We start from the raw sequence: 19320 nt of genomic DNA, 5'->3' as shown, positions 1-19320 counted from the left end.
TAGGTGCATATACCTTATGGATTAATAATATTTTCTTGGAGAATTGCCATCTTTATCATTACATAATATCTCTCTTTATCCCTGATAATTTTCCTTGCTCTGAAGTTTGTTTTGTCACAAATTAATGTAGTTACTCCACCTTTTTTTGATTAGTGTTAATATAATATAACTTAATCTATCCATTTACTTTTTAACCTACCCAAATCTTTATATTTAAAGTGGGATTTTATAGATAGTATACAGTTGGGTCTTTTGCTTTTATCCATTCTGACGGTTTCTGCCTTGTGATTGGTGTAGTTCGAACATTCACATTTAATGTGATTATGATATAGCTTGATTAATATCTAATGTTTGTAATTGTTTTTTATTTGCTGCAGTTATTCTTTGCTTCTTCTTTATTCTCTTTTCCTTCCTTCTCTTGTTTTAATTGAGCATTTTATGTGATTCATTTTATCTCTTCTCTTAGCATATCGATTATACTTCTTTCAAAGATATTTTAGTCTTTGCCCTGCTGTTTGAAATATACATTTACAACTGATTCAGTCCACATTGAAATAATGCTATATCACTTCTTAGGTAAGACAAATACCTCATAATAGAATATGCCCAATCCCCAGCCCCACATACCTTAAGAAATTCCTGACATCCATTTCACTTTTGCACATGCTATAATCACCAATATTGTTATTATTATACTTCAAACAAATGGCTATCTTTTAGAGCAAGTAAGAAGGAAAATTATTTTAAATTATATTTTATCTTCATTCATTCCTTCTCTAATACTCCTTTTTGTTTGTGTAGATATGAGTTCCTGAACTCTATCATTTTTCTTCTCCCTGAAGAACTTCTTTTGACGTGTCTTTCAGAGCAGGTCCAGAGATTTGGATTTTTCTTGGCTCTTCACCATGAGAACCTGGTGAGATTCCTGAAGGTAAAACCCCCACACACATATGTTTGCTTCCTGTGAGTGGTCCTCAGTAGTTTCTCAGTTTGACACTTATTCTCAGCAATTTGTCAAAATTACCTTCAAGTATTCCTACCAGTTTATAGTTTCTGTTCCAAGTAAACATATCTTGGCTACTATCCACCTGTCTCTCCAGATTTTGGGGTGGATGGTGGTTTGCCTAACAGTCTCAGTTCTTTTATAGTTTAAAGAAGAGTTGTTGATTTTTGTTTTTTTCAGATTTTACTTGCTATGAGAATGGCAGTTATAACTTTTAAGCTTTTTACACATCAGGACTGAAACTGGAAGTCCCTTGCTTCACTTTCTAACTTATTTGGTAAAGGAAATCTATGTGCATGCAGGGCAAAATATTTATTGATGAGATAAATCAACTGAGTTATCAGAGATTTTCTTAGAAAATGATGAGCATGGAAATGAAGTTTATCTATTTTTTTTAAATAAATAAATGTATTTATTTATTTATTTTTGGCTGTGTTGGGTCTTCGTTGCTGCATGTGGGCTTTCTTTTTTTTTAGTTGTGGCAAGTGGGGGTTACTCTTCATTGCAGAGAGCAGGCTTCTTACTGCAGTGGCTTCTCTTCTTGCGGAGCACAGGCTCTAGGCGTGCAGGCTTCAGTAGTAGTGGCTTGCCAGCTAGAGAGCACAGGTTCTGTAGCTGTGACGCATGGGCTTAGTTGCTCTGTGGCATGTGTGATCTTCCCAGACCAGGGATCGAACCCGTGTGCCCTGCGTTGGCAGGCGGATTCTTAACCACTGCACCATGAGGGAAGCCCTGAAGTTTGGTTTAATTGATGCGAATTTTACTGGTATTTATTTTTTAATTAAAAAACAAATGCTCAGAACTTGATTCATTCGAAAGGCTATGACTAATATTGATTTAAATAAATTAGTTAGAATGTATAGATATGTTGGCCAATAGGCCCTATTATACTTGCTGTTTAGCATAATGTTGCCAGGAAACTAAATGAGCAGTTCCTGCCTCCCTCAAGAAGTTATTAGCTCTCTTTTTCAGGGAAATAACAGGACTTTGTTTATACCTTTATAAGAGCACTCAAATCAATCTACTGTAATTATCTGTTTGTGTCTGTCTCCCCTATGAGAATAAGTTCTTTGAAGGCATGGATCATATATCCTATTTATTTTGTATTTCCAGCACTTAGCATATTTCTTGGCCTATCATAAGTGCTCAAGAAATGTCTCTTAATTGATTGAATGAATACATTAATGAATGAAAAATATTTTCCATATAATAATACTGTGAGAGTGATTCTTTGGGAAATTTATGGCAAAATTCTAATATATTTGTATTATTTTGGTGTGTTTCATCTGAAAGTTGTCCACTGAAATGTTGGTATAACTGTTTCTTAATTTCATCATCTCAGCTATGTCCAAAATATCAAAATGTACATTATTTCTTGGAGATATAAAGCATAGGCTTTTAGAAAAAGAAATCTTATATTCTCAAATGTCTGATTAAGTTGACCAATGTTAACATTTATTTGTTTGTGTTACTATTTTTGTGACTTCTTTGTCACTTAGCACTTTTTCAGTACATCAGTGCTAATTAAACCCATCTGGGAGTTCTGAGTGGGAAAGTAGCAATAAAATATTATTAAAGAAAAATTCTTTGCTGCTCTGCCAACAAAGGTATCAGGAGGGGCATATGGTGTCAAGCAGAGAACTGGGATCAGCAAGAGCAAGACCACAAGCCCTAGAGGCTCTAAAGAGGGGCTTCATACATTATCTCCTGCCATAGGATAGTACCTTCAGAAACCTGTTACTGTCCACATCCTATAAGAGCAGGTTTATCTTTCAGTGGCAGATTGTGTTTAAAAAGTTCATAAGGTAGGGCTTCCCTGGTGGCGCAGTGGTTGAGAGTCCGCCTGCCACTGCAGGGGACATGGGTTCGTGCCCCGGTCCGGGAAGACCCCACATGCCACGGAGTGGCTGGGCCCGTGAGCCATGGCCGCTGGGCTTGCGCGTCCGGAGCCTGTGCTTCTCAACAGGAGAGGCCACAACAGTGAGAGGCCCGCGTACCGCAAAAAAAAAAAAAAAAAAAAAAAGTTCATAAGGTTGATGGAAAAAAGCTATAATACAAATTTGCAAATACAAAACAGTTATCATAGAGAAAGGAACTGGAAAAATGTATGTGTACTTAAGTATTAATATTTCCACATATATGTTTACTTACTTGGGAAGTTTGTCCAGAGAACTACTTGATGAACAGGATGTGCTTTCTCAGGGCTCCTGTAACAGATTATCACAAATTTAGTCTAGTTAGTTTTGTAGTCTAGAAATTTGAAATGAAGGTGTAGGCAGGGCCATACACCCTGTAGGCTCCAGGAAAAGCTGGGTTTTTTTGTTTTTTTGTGTGGTTTTTTTTTTTGTTTTTTTTTTTTTGCCTCTTCCTCGTTTCTCAGGTTTGGCAGTTATTGCTGTTCCTTGGCTTGTAGCTGCATTGCTGACATCTGCCCCATTGTCACATGGAGTTCTCCCTATGTGTTTCTGTGTCTAAATTTCCCTTTTCTTAAAGGAAACCAATCCTATTGGAGTTGGGGCCCAGCCTAATCCAGATAACCTTATTTTAACTTGATTACCTCAGCAAAGACCCTATTTTCACATAAGATCACCTTCACAGACTCCAAGTGGATATGAAATTTGGGGGCACACCATTCAACTCAGTACAGGAAGTTAGATAAATCCAGTATTTAACGGTACCGGGATAAGGTAGGTTGGTAGCTTGATACAAACATTTACAACTAAGGACCATTTTGTCAAAAGGACAAAGACATTTTAAGTCATTTTAGGACAATTTTAAGGCTATGACTCCACAGTCATTTCAACAGTCAGGTTGACTTTGCCTCAAGCACCAGAATACTTGAGGACCTTTGGACATCAGTGCCAAACTTAGTCTTACTCCTTTTCCTGCTTTCCAGGCTGCGCAGTGCCCTATTTGATAGATTGATGCTTTCTTTAGATATGTTAATAAATTCCTTCAGTTTTCTGAGGAGCTTTCCACTGCTGAACCAATAGCCCTCTCTACTTTGCTATCTCTGCTGGGATTATTTTTATTATTTTTATTTTGAAGCAATATTCTTACAGATAATTGCATTTCCGTGCATGTAATGGGTGGCAGCGGGGATGCTGGCTACCATATGGTGGTACTGACCACCATAATAACCACAAAAATAACAAAACATAATAGTAACCATTTACGGAGAATTTATGGCTATAGGAAACATCTCATTTAAGAAGTACAGGTGTTTCACATGAATTATAACAAATGATTACAAGATAACTTAATAGGCATTATTTCCTTATTTTACGTGTGAGGAAACTAAAACTACTAAGTAATTTGCTGAAGATTACTTAACTAGTTAAGTAGTGGATTAGAAACAGATTTGTCTATGTTACTGCAAAGTTTTTCTACTTTGATACAATAACCCAAACTAGTAACCACTATATGTACTGGGATGATCAAGCTGAGTCTCTGTCTCTCTCTGTCTTTCTCTGTCTCTCTCTCTATTTTTCCTCTTATTTTTAAACAACATAACATTTTGAAATCATTATATATTTTTACTTTCAAAGTAGAGTATTACAGATTAACTTAATTGACCAGACAACCACTTTTCCTGGAGAACTTTTTCTAAAACTATTGTTCTTTGTACCACACTCTGGAAAACACTACTTTGCAAGCTTTCAATCAGTATCCGCCTTGTTTTTCTCATTCTCTACTCTTGTCGCAACTTCCTTTCAGACAATATGTTTTTTTTTTTTAATAAATTTTTATTTATTTATTTACTTTTGGCTGTGTTTGGTCTTCACTGATGCGCGCAGGCTTTCTCTAGTTGCGGCGAGCAGGGGCTACTCTTCGTTGAGGTGCGCAGGCTTCTCATTGTGGTGGCTTCTTTTGTTGCGGAGTACAGGCTCCAGGCACCCGGGCTTCTGTAGTTGTGGCACGTGGGCTCAGTAGTTGTGGCTCACAGGTTCTAGAGCACAGCCTCAGTAGTTGTGGCACACGGGCTTATTTGCTCCACGGCATGTGGGATCTTCTCGGACCAGGGCTCGAACCCGTGTCCCCTGCATTGGCAGGCGGGTTCTTAACCACTGTGCCACCAGGGAAGTCCAGACAATATGTTTCTGTTACTGAAATATTTTCTTTCATTCATCTTCTGCAAAGTGGTGAGAGCTGAGTTCATTAAACACTGACCTGCTCTGAGTCTGTTAATACAGTGAAAATGGGACCGTTAGAAAGGTCTCGTTTCTAATTATGTCATCTGAAAAAGGTAGCACAGTAATGAATCAATTGATGTAGCTATACCCATTAACCAATTGCTTGAATTAGTTTGCTGATGGGCTGGCTCATCCCTGTTGGAGAAGAGCATCCTGAGTGGTGCAGGTGTTGGTGTTGGAAGGGTTCCTGAAGTTGTTGGCATGGAGACGGGTTAGTGCAGGTGTTGGCATTTATTGGTGTTGGCTTTAGGAAAGGCTGAGCTTACTGCAAAAAAAAAACCATGTAAATTAATTTTGGGACACTATTTAGGTTGGAAGGTGTATTAATTTCCTAGGGCTGCTGTAACAAATACCACAAACTGCTTGGCTTAAAACAACTGAAATTTGTTTCCTCACCATTCTGGAGGCCAGAAGTCTGAAACTGGTAGATTTGTGTTCTGTTATCACAGAGCTTTGTTCTCTCCTGAAGTCTCCAGGAGAGAAACTTTTCTTCCCTCTTCCAGCTTCTGGTGGCTCCAGGAGTTTCTTAACTTCCATGGCTTCATAACTTCAGTCTCTGCCACTATCTTCACATAACTTCTCCTTTTTTCTCTGTGTGTCTCTCCTTTGTGTCTCTTAGAAGGAAACTGTCATTGGATTTTGGGCCCAATTATCCAGGAGGATCTCATCTCGACATCTTAAACCTAATTATTACATCTGCAAGGTCTTTTTCCAAATAATGTCACAATTACTGATGCCAGGGAAGAGGACATAAACATATCTTCTGGAGACCTCTGTTTAATCCACTACAGAGGGTAAGTGTCACACTTAATTCCAAATTTTTCCTAAGGCCAACCTTGCCACTGTATCCATGAAATTTTCAGGCTAAATGGAAAACTGATAATTTGAACTAAGCACTCAAATAAAACTTATCAGTACAATCCTTAAGGCTCTGAATTGTGTGGAGAAAGGTAGAAATCTGAGCAGTATCGAGATCTCTTATGAAAGAAAATGAGATGACTAGTTGGAGGATTATGAACATCTGCTAGTACAGCTTCTTCATGTTACTCTATGCTCATTTTTATCCCTTTTAATAATAGTATATGTGGGAACTCGTATCTGTGTTTCTACTAGGAGATCCAATTGTCACAAATTTTAGTACAATCAATGCTTTCGCAAGCTTGTAGAAACATAACCTAATTTTCTTCGAAATGATAGCATATTTATAGGCTTGTTTTTTATCTTACATTTCATATTTTTCGATTTTGCTAAATATTATAGAGAAAAGTATTCTCTGATTCATGAGTCCACATGACTCTTTATTTTCCTTACCATAATATTCATCGAAGTGTATAGTAGTTTCATGTCCCTGGCAGCTAGTAGATGGTCAATAAATATTTCTTGTAGGAATAAATATTTAGAAATAAAGACAAAATGAGACTGAATAATTTAACTAAAAGTCATTTGTTCATGGTAAAACTGTACCTCTATCATTTCAGTTCTAGTCAAATTACTGTAATTGTTAATAAACAGATTGTGAATATTTTTATGTTATATTATCAATGTGTTTAAATGCAGTGACGCTTGGTGAAGAATGAAAGAGTAACTGAATTATATAGTTTGAGGATATGGGAGATAATCATATATATAACAAATATTAATTGACTCATTCCAAGCAAGGTCTCATGTTAGAATCTCTGACAGGGGGAGTGGTAGAAAGAAACCGTTTTTGTGGTAGCTGATTGCTAAATGGGTCCCAACAATCCCTGTCGCCTGGATTCCCACAGTTGTGTCATCTCTCCCCACATGGTTTATGTGAATAATAGACCATGGTAGAAGTGATGATCCTGTCTTTTCTGAGATTGCGTTATAAAACAAACCATGGCTTCCCGCTTGCTTATACCCCTGCTCTCTCTCTCTTTCAGCAGCTTGCTCTAGATGAAGCTCCTTTTGTCATGAGCCACCATATGCAGTGGTCCACATGGTGAAGAATTGAGGTCTTCAGCTAGTGAGGAACTAAACCAGCCCAGGTAATGACTTCCGATGACTAGATCCTTGACTGCCAGCTCTGCTGAACCCCCATGAGCCACACTGAGTTAGCCACCCAGCTAAGCCATGACCAGATGCCTGACTCTCAAAAACTGGGTGAAATAATAAATATTGTTTTAAGCTGCTAGGTTTTGGGGTAATTTGTTATGCAATAATAGATTAACAATGGGAAGGCAGTTGTGAATGGACATAACAAGATATGTTATGTCCATATGAAGATCCCACATGCCGCGGAGCGGCTGAGCCACGGCCGCTGAGCCTGCGCGTCCGGAGCCAATGGGAGAGGCCACAACGGTGAGAGGCCCGTGTACCGCAAAAAAAAAAAGAAAAGGAAGAGAGAGTGCTTTAGAATGTATAAAAGAAAAAGCATAACAAGATAAAAGCTAGTAGCTGCATAAATAGTAGCTTCTAAATGAGTGGCATGCAAAATAAGTCCGGAGGACAGAAACAGGACGTTCAGCTCTGTTGTAAGGGAAGGCTTTGTAAAGAGGAAAGAATTGAGCCAGGTAAGATTGCACGCATCTTCTAAAATGTGTGCATAAGTCAATGCACACCAGATAGATCCAGATAGATGGGATTTTTATGTATGCTTTGTAGAGACCGGTCTCATCACTTTATTGTTGAGGCATAGTAATCTATGCAATCTTTCATGAATTCCCCCAGGTCATTAGTTTACAGCAATATTGCTGGGTGACATATTCAACTCTTGCTACCTTGCAGCGCTCTGGGAAATATGTGAATTGTAGGACATATAGTTCTGCCAGAAAGTTATACTAAGAGGGTTAATTCACAGAAAATAGATAGCACGTATAATCCAACATTGGGTACGCAGATTGTGTAGGGACACCGAGAACTCCCTGACAACTGTGGTCAGGCTGGCCTATTGACTTCTCTTATGGCTCTTAATGCTTTGTTCTTTTTCCTGCGTGGATATAGGAGACTTTGGGTTTAGCATCCTTGACCCTTCCGTAATGTTAACTGCCCATTTAGAATCTTGAAGGAGGCTGGGATTTCCCTTTTCATTTTTCTTGAATTGAAATGCCACCTCTCTTTACCCACTGAGCTAATAATGCTGCTTCTGCCTCCCAGGTAATGCCCATCTGTGATCTCCTCACAGCCTGGGAAACCCTCTCTGCTCTAAATGTAGCCTGTTCTAGTGCACCTTATACCCGAGCTGTGAGGATGCTATAGGCAGGAAAATCATTAGGAATTTCTATTCTTCTGCAGTGGTTCAGAAATAAGATGGGGTGGGAGGAAGTAGACTGTAGTATTGATCCCTTTCCTTGGAAAGAGCCATCTTGTTTCTGTGTGTTCTTTATGTCCTGTTATCTTTTGGACAGAAAATTGATCTTTGGCCCGATTACATAGTCTAGGAACTGTACTTCATCAATTAGAGCTGCCTTCTCAGACTTGTAGAAAATATTGCAACACTGTATTGGGTTTGTAGGTAAATGCCACAGTGCTTCCCAAACTTGTGTTAGAAGGAACTTATGGGGAGGTTTCTGAATTCACTAGTAAAACCTTGGATAAATGAATTTCTCTAAATTATATTTAGGATAGTTGAGGTGTGCATTGTTAATTAGGTGGACTATGTACTTAATATGGGTATTGAATGTAGCTATTTTAAGCCAAGCCTGTAAAATGTGAAGAATAGCTTTCCTTTATAAACTTTCAAAAGCATTTGTTGCAGTTTATTGAATTCTTCAGTTTTGATGATGAAAGTGTAGATAAAGCAGGAGCATGCCCATCTCTTGTGTCTGGTGTATGGTTCACTGGTATGTCATCTACTTAGTTGGGATGACATTTTGATTCTTTACCTGTGCTGCTGTATAAGAGAGGGAGAGGGAAAGGGAGAGGGAGAAAGGTAGAAAGAGAAAAAGGGAGGGAATGAGAGAGAGAGAAAGAAGGAGAAAGAGAAGAAGGAGGAGGGAGAGGAGAGGAAGAAGAGAGGGAGAGAGGGCTTCCCTGGTGGCGCAGTGGTTGAGAGTCCGCCTGCAGATGCAAGGAACACGGGTTCGTGCCCTAGTCCAGGAAGATCCCACATGCCGCGGAGCTCATGGGCCCAGCCGCTCCGCGGCATGTGGGATCTTCCCGGGTTGGGGCACAAACCCATGTCCCCTGCATCGGCAGGCAGACTCTCAACCACTGCGCCACCAGTGAAGCCCCGATTGGGTAATATGTTAAAATAGATATCCTATTAAACAGTACAATACTCCACAACCTAAGTTCCATTAGAAGTCATAGAGATAAGTAAACAAATGCTTCCTCACTTTCATAATCATCATGCCATTTACTGGTACTTGTGAAGAATTAATCAGTACATCAGTGCTGGGGGACATGTTAGAGGTACATTTGACATACTGAAAATCCTTTAGATTCCTTCCAATCTCAACATAAAAAGGCAGGGGCCAAAAGCAGCCTCTTGCTGCAATTAGAAAGGAAGGCTCTTCTGCTTTCTCTTTTTGACTTCATATAAGAGCACTTAAAAACCTTTAATCTCACTTTTCCATTCTATGATAGAAGACATTTCAGTGCCCCCACCCCACCCAGGGAATTGCCCAGGAAATAGCCATCTAGCAGGGGGAAAATAAGCTAGCTGGTTACTGTGGCATAAATATTTCTGTTTAGCAAAACTAATTGGTTGACTTCCGCATTTGTCTGTGTGGTTGTCTTGCACTTGACTCACTGCTTGGTGGCTGGAGCTTGTCATCCTGGCTCCTGGCCAGGACACTCCTTACCTCTGTGAGGCATCATCCTGTGTACATCCTGGGAAATACTAATGCCCCTGCTTCTTTGCATGCCTTTGTTTGTCCGTAAGGCAGCTCTCAGTATAGAATAATTTCTAGGACGTGAAGAGAGAGAAAATCCTCCCACATCCTTCAAAAAATGAAATTAGTATACTGTGGGAGAAAAAAACATGATACAGTTCTAATATGTATTCTTGACAATTGGTCTTTTCTTTTCATGGAGGATATTCTAGAAGTGCTGTGAGCCTGCCATCCATTTTCCATTTTTCATTTGCTGGCCTTTTATTTCTTTCATCTGTACCTTCCCTTTCCCACAGCTTCCTCCTTTCTCATCACCCATCTTCTGTCTTCCAGTGAGATAGCATTTTACCAAGATCTCCTTATTATTATTATTATTTTTTTCATTTTAACAGGACTATGTCAAGAAACTTAAGCTCCAGATCTGGCTTGGCTCAATATTACAATCAAAATAGAGATTAAAAGCTCCATTTTTCAAGCATAGTATAGGATTTCTCCCAGGATGATTATGATGTACACACTGATGACTTCTGTTTATATATACCTATCAAATTCTATGCAATGGCAATGACTAAATTAAGCATCCTGCATGCAAAACACAAGCTTCATTTTTAATGTCACGTCAACTAGAAAGGCCAGATGATATTTCAGATCACCGAAATCGCTTATTAAATAGATATCAGTATGCATTACATGAATTTCTTCCCATCCTTTAACCTCAGCTATGCTAAAGAATTCAAGAAAAAGTTTCAGATTTTATAAATTTCCCTAAACCTGATGGAAAATAAGAAATAAATCAAAATAAGGTCAAAATAACTTCAACTTTTTAAGGTGCTATATTATTGGTCGAAGCCTTTTACACATTACCTTTTGTGCAAGATTGGATTAAGATTTTATACACACCTTTGTCTTGTTCTGACATGACTCAGTAATTAACGTATTTTGTGACTAATCAATTTTAGCTGACCACAATATGGAAAAAGAGGTGTATTTTGAATTTTCATAGCTTGGGTTTCACAACTGATAACCTTCTCTAAGGTTTCTAAAAGAACCAAGAAATCGCTGTTTAATCTCCTGTAGCTTTGTACAGTTGCTGCTAAAGAGAAACAAAATATAAATTAAAATAGCATATTTGTGTATCTGCTTTATTGATTCCATTTTCTAGAAGGCTGGGACCCCTTGTATTTTTTCTACAGCTCATTGTGGACAGTGACTAAATATATGAAGTAAATGATCAATAATTTAATGCAGTTCTATTTCCCTCGTTAATTTGTCTTAGAAAGGCAAGATAAATTTATTGGCTGTGTTGTTTATAACCTGTTAAACACAAAGAGGATTTGTAGAATAATTGTTTCTGTTTTGTTCAGCCTTCCTCCTTGGGATCTCTAGCCTCCTTATGGGTGATGAGCTGATAATTTCAAGCTTCTGTTTTTAGCTTCTCTTTTTCATGCTCCTTCAATAATTCACAGTGTAAACCAAACTCTGAATAGTTGAGTCGGGAAGGATTTGTATGCGTGTGTCTATATCATGGGCATTTTCTTTGCTCTATATCGTGCACGTATTTCGTAGGAGAAATTGGAAGGCCAGCTTGCTTTATATGCTTCTGAAAGCCTGGCATTGTGAGCCTCTTTTGTACATAATAACTGCAGGTGCTTTCTGGTGCAGAAATGATCCTGTGATCTGATAGCTGTTTTTCACATTCTGTGATCATGGCCAGTTCACAGAATACCACAAAGGTGGAAGATTGTTGTCTTCCCCTGGGTTGCCTAAAGTTACAGTGCTGATCTTTTGACCCTTAATTTCAGCAAGTTTGATTGCTCAGGAAACCCTAGCATGCATATTTGGAGCTGGTGTGGCATTTGCTGTTGAGTTGATTGTCAATATCCTAACAGGCTCATAGTATTTAGAAGAAGGGAGATACAGTATTTTGTGTAACTGTCTTGCATTTTAAAGAGTTAAATGCAACCAGTGTCACAAACTACTCCTTTGTCTCACCTCGTGGAATATTTTAGGCCTGGTGATGTATTTCGGGAAATGATTGCTGTGATTAGAGTGTCACCGCTTCTCTTGCTTGTGAAGTATAACCCTGCCCACCCTAAGGCGACAGCGTCCCAAGAGAAATGCAATCAGTCATTGGAATGAAGCCAGTTTATGAATTCTGGTTTTCAAAAATGAAATTATTTTAATAGGGATTTTTAAATAAGTAATGCAACATGTTATTAAAAATTGCTAATCTTGCTTCCTTACTAATCTCGTGCCACACTGAAATGAATTGGTTGTACTAAGTATTTTAATTGTTTCCCCTTCTGATGTTTCATTCAACCTCTCTCATCAGCCCGAGTCCTTGTTCATCCTGTGGAAATTGATCAGGTATTTAAACTATGAATTAGTTTTTTTCGTAATAACCAGACTTGATTCTACTTGCAGATCATTTAATTTAAGACCCATGTTAATTTTTGCCTCGCTAAATGCTGCCTTGTTCTTGATTCCCGATTTGTTTCTCAAAAGGTGACTTGGTTGATAGAGTTAAATGCCTTTTAACCACTAGAGGGAAACATACCAATCTACTATGAGCAATGCATTGTCTCCAAATGGCAAATATCCTCCTGAAGCTGCAGGTCCTGCAGTTTGTTTTGTGTTCATCTTTTCCCTCTGAATATTGACAGCATTATAATGAGGAATAAGCAAAGGGTATATATTGATCAAAAAATTTAGTGAAGATAATTTCCTTTTTATTGAATAATTTGGGACCTATTCCTCGCTGTAGTAAATTTATTTTTGAAGTGAATAAATATCCCCAGGTCACTAAGGACATGCTCCTATGATGCAAGCATTTCCTTGCATATTATATCTGGAAAGCAATGTTCTTTAAATGTCCTACTTATACAAAACATATTGAGTGAGTAAACGAGGATTTACTGAGTGTTGCTTTATCATTACAGGGAAAAAAAATCTTTCAGACAAATCAGATTCTGTTTGCATCCAAGAGTCATGGTTGTTGAAAGCATTTTACAGATTGTCCTTAGTATTGTTCTGGCCCATCCATACTTTATTTATTGAATTTGTTATTTTTTCATATTATCTGCGTTTATTTCATTATTTATGCCCTGGGGCACTTGATAAGAACCCTGTGGTTGTAGCAATAGTCTTTGTGGCAGTTATGTAACTCCAACTCCCTTCCTTATAGCTTTATGGAAATTTGAAGCAGGAATTTTGGTAGATCACCACAATGTTGAAGGCTGGGGCTCATAATATCAATGGCAGATGAATGGATTTTAGGAACCCAGTACAAATACCAAGCTGATTCTATGGCATTGCATAGCTGTCAAAAGTGAAAATACTGAAGCAGATCAAAGCAGTTAGGGAAACTCTGGACATGTGGAATATTTGAGTAATGTAAGAGGTATTCCTACATGTGTCAGAACCAGACACTTTTCAATGCATATTGCAAAATGTCTTGTTTTAGTTGTTTTTAATGTGAAGAAACAGTGCAAAATGCATATGGACTGTTTTATCCAGGCTCAGTTTGTCTCTCTATCAATGCACCTAGAAGAATAGTCAGACAACACCTCCAAGCAGATGTTAGGCACCTATTGCTTTTGTCCGCCCAGTGTTCTGTCCTGTCCCATTTCCAGGCAAACTCCCCCTCCCATTCAACATAGTCGCAGAGGAGCTTCCTTTTCCTTACAGATCATCCGCCCTCCCTACCGCCCCCCTCCACCACACACACTCTCTTTTGGCCACAATTAATTGGCACAGGCATTGGCAATTCACCAAAGGTGGCCAAGGGCACATCACTGAAGCTTGGCCAAATTCTCCCCTAGGTAAACATGCTATGGAAAACAAGACAGAGAGAATGAAGCAAAAGGAATGGTAACTCTGGTGGTACTGGAAACCCTGTTAACCAACTGCACTCCTATTCTCCATGCATAAGACCTGAATATTTGTAAATATATTAGCATTTTGGTTTAAGTTTGTTTTAGTTGGATTTCTCTTACTTGTGATGAAGAGAGTCTCAATAGGCAACTCTTTTTCTTGTTTAAAAATAGAATGCAGATTTCTGTTGAAAAACATCGTGGTTGCATTGGATATGCAGCTAAAGTTTCTCTAGTTCAATAGGGGTTAATTCCAGGACTCTGGGTGTCTAGAGAGGAAAGGGAATGAGAATTCCCCCAGGAGGAGACATGAAAGTATGATTGGTTCTGACCAGAAATTCGTCACCTCTACCACCTATAACCTCTTACACTTTGACACTGAAAATAGAACATGGAATCATGTTAGATTTGGAGTCTTCTACCCATTCATCTATCCCTTTCTGTACTCAACCATTATTCTCCGAGCCCCAACTATGTGGCAGACCCTGTTCTAGGACCTAGGGATGTAGAGAAATTTTAAATTATTTATTCTGAGATCTGAAAGAGGAGTTCCGGAGTTAATAAGGTGAAGAGTTAGATGAGATATTATCCAGATGTGTATTCAGCCTTTAATAGGACCACAGTCTGTGGCCACACCATGGAATTGAGATCAGCTTTAGTTTAGGCTACTTGGTTCACTGTATATTTGATTCATCTGTAGTATTTTTTAATTATTGTTTATTGCATAAAACACTTAATATGAGATCTATCCCCTTAACAGATTTTTAAGTGTATAATACAGATTGTTATCTATAGGCACGATGCCGTACAGCAGATCTCTAGAACTTATTCATCTTACATAACTGAAGTTTTATACCTCTTGATTAGCAACTCCCCATTGGCTCTTCCCCCGCAGTCTCTAGCAACCATCATTTTATTCTTTGCTTCTATGAATTTGACCACTTTAGATACTTCATATAAGTGAAATAATGCAGTATTTGTCCTTCTGTAACTGGCTTATTTCACTTAGCATGGTGTCCCCAGGGTTCATCCATATTGTCCTTATCACATATTGCAGGAGCTCCTTCTTTGTAAAGGCTGAATAATATTCCTTTGTACATATATACTATATTTTTAAAATCCATTTATCCATTGATGGACATTTACGTTGTTTCCACATGTTAAGTGTTGTAAATAGTGCTTCAGTGAATATGGGAGTACTAATGTGTCTTCAATATCTTGATTTTAACTCCCTTGAATATATACCCAGGAGTTGGATTGCTGGATTACGTAGGAGTTCTATTTTTAAGTTTTTGAGGAAGCTGCATACTGTTTTCCATAGTGGCTGCACCATTTTGCACTCCCACCAACAGTGTGCAAAGGTTCAAAATTCTCCACATCCTCACTAACACTTGTCTTTTTTTCTTTTTTTTTTTTTTTTCTAATAATGGCTATCCTGGCCGGCATGAGAGATATCTCTTTGTAGTTTTGATTTGTATTCCCTGATGCTTAGTGATGTCGAACATCTTTTTATATACCTTCTGGCAATTTGTATGTCTTCTTAGGAGAAATGTCCATTTAAGTACTTACCTCATTTATTAATCAACTATTAGTTTGCTATTGAGTTGAAGGCGTTCCTTATATGTTTTGGAAAATTACCCCTTATCAGACATATGGTTTGCAAATATTTTCTCCTATTCCCTAATTTGCTTCTCCCTCTTTTGACTGTTTGCTTTGCAGAAGCTTTCTAGTTTGATGTAGTCCATTTTGCATTTGTTGCCTGTGATTTTGGTGTCATGAAATTATCACCAAAACCATTGTCATGAAGCTTTCCCCCTATGTTTCCTTTTAGAGTTTTATAGTTTCAGGTCTAATGTTTAAATCTCTAATCCATTTTGAGTTGATTTTTGTGTATAGTCCAATTTCATTCTTTTGCATGTGGATATCTAGTTTTTCTAACATTATTTGTTGAAGACACTATCTTTTCCCCGTTGGGATATTCTTGGCATCCATGTTGAAGATCAGTTGAACATATATGTGTGGGTTTATTTCTGGGTATAGGATACTGTTAAAGAATAGAAAAGTGATCTAATCTGTATATTTTAGCCAAGAATATCTAGAACAGGCCTCCTGTTTATTTGGACTTCCCAAAGTCCAACAGGTTAAAATCATGCTTTTTCTTCTTTAAGCAATGCTAGTTGGTGAGTGTGACTCTTTACCATTTCTCTCTAATCCTTTGTGACTTACTTAATCATTTGATCATTTGTTTATTGGATTTTTTTTTTTTTTTTTTTTTTTTTTTTTTTTTTTTTTTTGCGGTATGCGGGCCTCTTACTGTTGTGGCCTCTCCCATTACGGAGCACAGGCTCCGGACGCGCAGGCTCAGCTGCCATGGCTCACGGCCCCAGCCGCTCCACGGCATGTGGGATCTTCCTGAACCGGGGCACGAACCCGCGTCCCCTGCATCGGCAGGCGGACTCTCAACCACTGCGACATCAGGGAAGCCCCTGTTTATTGGCTTTTATGCATAATGCAATCCTCTTCTTGATTCTCTCATTTATTTTTTCTGTTTCATTTGAAACCCACGAAATAACTTCTACACCAAAGATATTTTTTTTTTTTAATTGGCTTGGCTATAACAGGACACTTGCTTCTTCAAAGTTGATATTTATTTGAACTTGCAGTAATTTCCTCTATGGTTAGCATTACAGAAATATTTTAATATTTTTCCAGAGCAGTGTTGTACAGTGGAACTGTCTGCAGTGATGTCAATATTCTGTGTCTTTGCTGCCCTATATAGTGGCCAATAACCACATGTGGTTATTGAGCCCTTGAAATGTGACTATTGTGCCTGAAGCACTTAATTTTTTATTTTATATAATTTTAATCAATTTATATTTAAATTTAAATATCCACCTGTGGCTAGTAGCTATCATATTGGAAAGTGTAGGTCTAGGATATTTGGTCATTTAAAAAAAATGTTCCGTGTGTGTTTACAGATGGGAGAATTGTTGGATTTGGGGTTGTATATTCACTAAGTCAAGTTTACTAACAGTGAGACTTAAATCTCCTATTGCCTTATAAATTTGTTTTCTGCTTGGCCTATCAATTACCTGAAAGAGTTGAATTTTAATTATATATGATGAATTTTTCTATTTCTTCTTGTAATTGTCAACTTTTTATTTATACATACTTCAGTTATATTATTTCATGCCTCAATGTTACAATGTCTGTTTTTCTAAACTCAAATTTTATCATTATATATTTATCCTATTTGTGATTAATAATGCATTTTTCCTTAAAGTATATTTATATGGTAATAATATGCTAATATAATTTTTCTTTTGTTTTTTTCCTTTTAGATCTACTTTCGTTATTTTACTTTCAACCATAATATATTAATTTATCTTGAGTATGTCTATTTTAAACCCTTCTATTTATTGAGCTCACTGATATGTGTGAATTCATTTCTACTATAATATTTTATGCTTTTTATTTGTCCTGTTTTTTCTCTGCTTTTGCATTTCACCTGTTTTTCCTCTTTATGAATTAACTGAATTTTTAATTCCATTTTTTTCATGCACTGGTGTAGAATTATACAGACTATTTTTATAGGGTAATTACCTAAAAATATTAACACACAAATCTTACTTTAATAATGCTTGAGGTAAATCAATTACTGGAGCTTCCTCTTGAATGATCTAAAGGCATGAAAGGCCTTCTCTTTGATTAAATATCTTCTTTATCTTACATTATTGTCTAGTATAGTAGTTTTATCTGTGTTTTAACATCGCAAAGTACATATTATCATTGTTTTACATGTTGTTGATATTAGTTTTGATACCCCAATTTATTTGCTTGTCTTTCTACTCTCAGACATTCCTTCCACAATTATTTTCCTTCTTAAATTATAGCTTTTATTAATGATACATTAGTGATAAAAATATCCATTTTTTGAAATTCTATATATTTAGCACTTATCCTTTAATGAAAATGAAACATAGCTGGTTGATGATTATTTCCTCTTAACACCTTGAAAAGAATTTTCATTGTCTTTAAAGGGAACCTTTTTTCTTTTTGGAAGCTTTGAGCTCTTCTTTTTGTCTTTGGCGGTCTACAGTGTTACTGTGACAGGTCTCATTATAATTTTCTATTTTCTTTTTTCTACTTAATTCTACTTTACATATGTCCTGACTCTGAGTATTCATATCTTACATCAAGTATTGTAAGGCTTTAAGCATTATAGCATTGAATATATATCCCCTTTATTTTTCTGTTCAATTATTTTTAATTCCTATTTGATTTTTGTTATATTTTATTTTGTCTCTTTAGTTCATTATTATATTTTCAGATCTTTTACCTCTTAGTCTTTCTATGTTGTATTCTAGTTGATTTCCTCAGATCTCTTTTCCAGATCACAAATTCTCTTTAGCTTTAGTCTAAATGGCTATTTATCTGATCCACTGAATTTTTCTATGTTGAATTTTTTAAGTTGTAGGATTTCTACTTGGTTTTTTGAAAAATTACCTATTTTTTCAGTGGTATCTTCTTTCTTGCTCATTTAAAATACATATTTTATTTCTATTAAACATATTAAACATATGATTTTATATTCAAGATCCAGGAATTCTAATATCTTCAGTCATGGGGAGTGAAAATCTGCTTTTATTTAATTGATTTTTCCCACCTCTACTTTATGTTGACTTGTTTTCTTAGGTATTTTGCAATTTGGGGTTGTGAATTCAGGTTTGACTGAGTTTATGTTTGGGAATACCAAGGCTTGTTGTGAGGGAATATCCATCCAGGAAGAATGTGAACTTCTTTCTGTCATGTATTCAGAAACTTTACCAATCCAGGATCAATTTAATTTAATTTAATGTTTCTCTTGAGATATCTAAAACCAACAGTCAGGTAGAATATATTAAAAGCTAGCATCTGTGTGAGAGCAAAACTGTGGTAATAAATTTTCAGAGGCTTTCTCAGATAGAGAAAATAAATCTCCCTTTGCTCATGAGAGATATTTTATCCAATATTCTCTTTTCCTAAAGGTGTATACTTTTAAGGGTCCTGACTTCATACAGAAGTCTCTGTCACAGTTCCCTAAATTATGGGATCCAAGGGCTTATCTCCTGACCCAACCAGCCATGAAGCCCAAAGCTCTAAATTTTTGATATCAACAAGCACTCCTTGGTCACTGTGACTTGAAAGCCTATTTATCAGTGTGCTTTACACTTTATATTTTTGGTGCTTATGGAGTTTCTGTTTTGTGAGTACAAATATGCATTTGCAATAATATTTTGTAATGTTTTATTTAGAGTTTCTCAGTGCTTTGTTGTAGGAGGATTTTACAGGATATCTAGTCTAGCCTGCATACTTCCCCTCTATTTTTTCAAATGCATTATCTAATTTATTCTTAGTAGCCAGAGGATGTACTATAGCTATATGGATTTCTCCCTTTCTATAAATATTCCAGTCTG

At 37.0% G+C, this 19320-nt stretch overlaps 1 long non-coding RNA gene across 1 annotated transcript; it reads left to right on the top strand.

Annotated features, from left to right (window-relative positions):
- Positions 1-800: 800 nt before the first annotated feature.
- LOC307195446 lies at positions 801-7405 on the top strand. The gene is made up of 3 exons (XR_013830841.1): positions 801-931; positions 5816-5990; positions 7101-7405. It is a non-coding gene; the product is annotated as an uncharacterized lncRNA (long non-coding RNA).
- Positions 7406-19320: the final 11915 nt, after the last annotated feature.

Source organism: Stenella coeruleoalba, assembly GCF_951394435.1.
Source record: "Stenella coeruleoalba genome assembly, chromosome: 12".
In the NCBI taxonomy this organism is placed as follows: Eukaryota; Metazoa; Chordata; class Mammalia; order Artiodactyla; family Delphinidae; genus Stenella; species Stenella coeruleoalba.
Note: the sequence above shows the minus strand (reverse complement) of the source record. Positions and strands in the feature narration are given on the sequence as shown.